At 43.3% G+C, this 5,425-nt stretch overlaps 1 pseudogene across 1 annotated transcript; it reads left to right on the top strand.

The window, feature by feature from the left end:
* The first annotated feature begins 3,619 nt into the window (after window positions 1-3,619).
* On the top strand, window positions 3,620-4,475 carry LOC309836156 (small ribosomal subunit protein uS2-like; annotated as a pseudogene). The gene has a single exon. The product of its transcript is annotated as a small ribosomal subunit protein uS2-like (transcript).
* Window positions 4,476-5,425: the final 950 nt, after the last annotated feature.

Raw genomic sequence — 5,425 nt, 5'->3', positions numbered from 1 at the left:
CTGTTATAAAAAAGATACAGCTGGTGTCAAAAGATAATTTAATGTCACCTCAAAATGATCAACCCTCTTTTCTTTCCTCCTCCCTCTCTCTCTCTCTCCTGGTTGCATATCATATCCCTGCCACTCCTAAAATATACCCGATTCTCCGAAAACATTTTACATACTAGTTAACTAGAATGTGTCTGCAGATTTCACAAAATCTCAAATGGACAATTTCTTTAAATTTTTAACCAAAACATGTACATTTGGCCCTGAGAAAGGTTCAAACACTAGATCACAGTACATGTCATCATCTGCTTATCTGTCTGCTTTTCATACCATATTGTAATCCCCTTGTGGGTAGGAGCCTAGTCAATCATATTTAGATTCCTACAACCTAGCACAGTGTTTGTTGATTGTAAATTCCTTGAAAGCTAGGATTCGTTCTTTTATTTATCTATTTTTATTCCTTCTGGCGCCTACCATAATGCTTTACACAGACACAGTAAACATTCATTGATTTAAAAATCTCACTGGAGGGGCTTACCTAAGGACATATTTTATAAGCACACAAATTCAGTATATTTTTTATCGTCTTAGTAAACCAGTGCCTAGAAAGACAAAGGCAAAGTAAGAAAAGAGAGGACCTCTCCAGGATTTAACACAAACTATTTGACCTCTCTGATTGTTACACAGTCCAACGTACTCTGAGCAGAATCACATTCCAGGTGGCCACAACTGTCTCCACCTTTCAAGTCTTTCTCTCAGCCTTTGCATAAAATGCTTTCAGCACAAACTCAGCAGTAATCAACAGTATGAGGATTTCAGCTCGAGTGCACCTGCCTTAAGGTTAGTGCAATCTGCACAGCATTCATGGGCTCAGCATTTACCTAGACGTTCCATAACCCTATATATGCCTTGCCCTAGGTACTGTGTTAATTGCAGAGGATACGGACTCAAGTAAGACCTGCACTCTCTCCTCAAGCTGCTTAGAATCTAGCGGGGCACACCATCAACAATGCAGTGTCTGAGGTAAGCACAAGTGCTCAGAGAGAGAGAGAGCACACTATCTTGATAACAAAAAGATAGCACTCCCCACCCCATGTGAAGAACTGATTTCCACTCTCAGCCCTTTATGACAGGGCCAGTGATACACTGGAGGAAGTTTAAAAGGAGAGCTGTCAGATGGAAGGGCTGCCTTCTCACATTTCCTCCCCTCAGGCTACCTTTCCCCTTACTTAAAAAGGAGGGAGAGTGGGAAAGAATGTTGGAAGATTAAGGGGGAAATTTTTTTAATTGAAAGGAACTGTTCTTGAAATTATCTGAGTATTGCTAAGGTGAGTATTTCTGGTTTGAGGAACCAAGTCAGAGTCCATTACCATGAACAGCCTTTAATTGTATTAACGCCCTACACTGAGAATATCAATAGCTCCACAGAGACCAAGCAATAAAAAACTCCTTAGATTGCATTAAAGACCTCTGTACTCTGGCTTCAGTCTTGTCTCTCTTAGTATCAGAGACTGCTAGTTTCCTCCAATATCCATTTCCCCCTTCCTCTATCAGTAATAAAAATTTTAGCTAGAAACACAGTCACCCAGAAAAAAAATTGTTCCCCAGCTTCCCTTGCAGTTAGATGTGGCCATGTGACTAAATTCAGGCCAACAGGACACTAGTGAAAATGTCAGTAGGAAAATTCTGGGAACCTAAAGAGACAGTGGATGCGTACCTCATCCTGCCCACTGGGACATGCCATGCCAATCCTGGATTGCCTACCTCCAGATTTTTAATTAAAAGGGAAATTATGTTCTATTGTATTTCAGACACCGAATTCAGACTCTATTTGAACATTCTGTTATTTGCAACCTCCCTTTCCCCCAGGTCCTCCTCTGGTGGCCTGCTATGAGCCAGGCGCTGTGCTAAGTCTCTAAATACCTCATCTCATTTCAATCCTCACAAATACCCTGTTAGGTAGCTACTATTATTAGCTTTGTTTTACAGATGAAGAAACTGAGACTTAGAAAGATGAATTTACTTGCTAACAAGAGGCAAAGCCAGGTTTTTGAACCCAGGCAGTTTGTCTCCAGAGGCTACGCTTATAATCTCTATAACAACACTGTCCTTTCCACAGGGATGGAAGCGTTCTATGTCTGTGCTGTCTAATATGGTAGGCACTACCCACATGTGGCTGTGAAGCACTTGAAATATGGCTAGTACAACTGAGGAGCTGAAATTTCTATTTCATTTAATTTTAATTAATTTAAATTTCAATAGCCACATAGGGGTAATGGCTACTGTGGTGAATGCTGCAGCTCTAAAGACTCTGTGTTGAAGCTCTAGAAAATAGCACCAGCATGCTTTGTGTTGACCAGGTGCTCGGTAGATATTTGCTTTAGTACTCTGAATTGGACTGAGGTGAACATCAACCACACTAGATATAATCGATGTAGATAAAAAAAAAAAAAAAACCCTGAAAAAGGGACAAACTTAACAAATTCAGGGACAACATGAAAAAAAGACAAAGTTGAAGCAACAACAACAAAAAAAAAACACTCAAGCTCGGCATTTGCGGCAGAAGAGAACACTCAACTCATTTTGTCTTTGCTCAAGCAGAGTCTGGAAGAGGTATGTCAAGATGACCAATTAAATGACGTATAAACCCAGTTTAATAAAAGCTGGGCTTGGGCTTCCCTGGTGGCGCAGTGGTTGAGAGTCCGCCTGCCGATGCAGGGGACACGGGTTCGCGCCCCAGTCCGGGAGGACCCCACATGCCGTGGAGCGGCTGGGCCGGTGCGCCATGGCCACTAAGCCTGCGCGTCCGGAGCCTGTGCTCCGCAACGGGAGAGGCCACAACAGTCAGAGGCCCGCATACCGCAAAAAACAAAACAAAACAAAAAAAGCTGGGCTGGCATCCATTTACAAAAACCTTCAGAGGACACTGAGGTTTCTCATGCTATCTTTAAAGAAACTGTCTGTAAAAGGTTGGAATGGGTCTCACTAGGCTGGAAAGAATAAGTTCAGATCACTGTATTTAACAACCATTCATCATAAATTCCATTTTTCATTTGGTAGGGAAATGACAGAAACTCACTCTCTCCTGGTTACAGCAATTCAGACCAAAAAACCTTCTAGTTATACTATCAGGCCAAACTCTAAATTTTAGGCCCCTTTGGACTTTTTCACTCTTGCTTTTACCCCACCAAGGTGGGGCACTAAAGAATGCAGTCAGGGACCCACACCATTAGGTGAGCTCCTCCCGGCCTGGCCATTCCCAGTGTGACCTTTCACCAGGTCCCTGGCATAAGGCAGTGTGTCGTCTCCTGGAGCAAAGCCAGAATGTAAGATGAAAAGCCACATGTGGAGGATGACGCAAGGGAAATAATCATGACCCTCATACTGAGAGCCAGAAAGAAATCTGAGGTCTTAAGCACGCTGGTTCCTAAGCCTGGGGGTTTTACTCAGCATAAAACTCCCTTAACATTTTATTTTGTAGGGCTTCCAGACACCGAATGGTGAGCATACTAGCAGTCAAACTTTGGGTGTACCACTCTGCACTACCCACAGAGGGGTCTAGATGGTGTTGTCCTGGGTTTCCATAATAACTTAAAGGGAAAGTTTCACAATAACCAGAGCCTTTGATGTCCCACAAATGAAGGAAGAGGATGTCCTTAAATTCCAAGCAGCAGGAATCCACTTAGGTGGCACCAACCTTGACTTCCAAATGGAACAATACATCTCCTAAAGGAAAAGTGACGGCATCTACATTATAGATCTGAAGGGGACCTGGGAGAAGCTTCTGCTTCTTGTTGTGCCATTGTTACCATTTAAAAACCGACTGATCAGTGTCCTATCTTCCAGGAACACTGGCCAGAGGGCTGTGCTGAAGTTTGCTGCTGTCACTGGAGCCACTCCTATTGCTGTCCGCTTCACTCCTGGAACCTTCACTAACCAGATCCAGGCAGCCTTCCAGGGGCCGCGTCTTCTGGGGGTTACTGATCCCAGGGCTGACGACCAGCCTCTCACAGAGGTGTTGTATGTGAACCCACCTACCACTGCTCCCTGTAACACAGACTCTCCTCTGCGCCCTGTGGACACTGCCATCCTTGCAGCAACAAGGGAGTTCACTCAGTGGGTCTGAGGTGGTAGATCCTGGCCCAGGGAGTTCTGCACATGCGTGGTACCATCCCGTGTGCACACCGTGGGAAGTCATGCCTGATCTCTGCTTCTACAGAGGTGCCAGAGAGACTGAAAAGGAAGAGCAGGCCATGCTGAGAAGGCCATGGCCAAGGAGGAACATCAGGGTGAATGGACTGCTGCAGCTCCCAAGTTCACTGTATTCTACACACAGTCGCACACGGGTCTGAAGGCGCAGGTGCCTCTGTGCCTGCCCAGAAGTTCCTGCACAAGACGGGAGCCCTCAGCCCGCCACTGAGGACTGGTCTGCAGCTCCCACTGCTCAGGCCACTGAAAGGGTAGGAACAACCACTGAGTGGTCTTAAGCTGTTCTTCCCCAAGCTTTTAAGCAGAAAACAGAAATAAGGTAGATAGAAAATAAACATCCGTTTCTTTAAAAAAACAAAACAAAAAACAGTTCTGGGTATAAAGTGTTTGTACTATTCAACTCAAGGGCCCATTGAGTCCAACAAACATTTTTTTGGTTCCTACTATATGATGGCAATGCTGAGTGCTAAGAGCACAGATAGGAATACAATGACACATAACAAACATTGGGACATTCTGGAACAATGTCTTATGGAGAACAAATAGTTTTAAAATCACTGCCGTGCCTTACATATACTATTTCAGTTAAGCCTCAAAAGCCTCTATAAGATTGGTATGATTACTCCTGTTTTCTCAAGGGAAGAGGTTGAAGCTCAATGATTAAACAACGTGCCTGTTTGTACAACTGGTAATTGCCACAGGCCAGATCCAAATCCAGGCCAAATATGTGTCTTCTACTATATATAGAATAGATAACTAACAAGATCCTACTGAATAGCACAGGGAACTCAATTCAGTACTCTGTAATGACCTATATGGGAATAGAATCTAAAAAAGAGTGGATACATGTGTATGTAGAACTGACTCACTTTGCTGTACAGCAGAAACACAACATTGTAAATCAACTATAATGCAATAAAAAAAATTAATTAAAAAAAGTGTGTCCTTCTCACCAGGCTAGTCTCTTCCCCCATCCCTCCCAAATACAACTGAAAGACAGTAGACTCAAAGATTAGCCCCCATCATAATATCACATATCTTTGGGGCCTGTAACAGCTTGGTCTCTCACAGTTGAAGTAACTACTTCAGCAAACAATAACAATGACTTATTGAATGTCTACTATACCCAAGTACTTATCATATATGATCTCCAGTGTCACAATTATCCTGTAAGGCAAGTATTATTAATATGACCATCCCCATTTGACAAATAAAGAAACTAAGTCTC

The sequence above is a fragment of the Grampus griseus genome (assembly GCF_964374135.1).
Source record: "Grampus griseus genome assembly, chromosome: 1".
NCBI classification, from domain to species: domain Eukaryota; kingdom Metazoa; phylum Chordata; class Mammalia; order Artiodactyla; family Delphinidae; genus Grampus; species Grampus griseus.
Note: the sequence above shows the minus strand (reverse complement) of the source record. Positions and strands in the feature narration are given on the sequence as shown.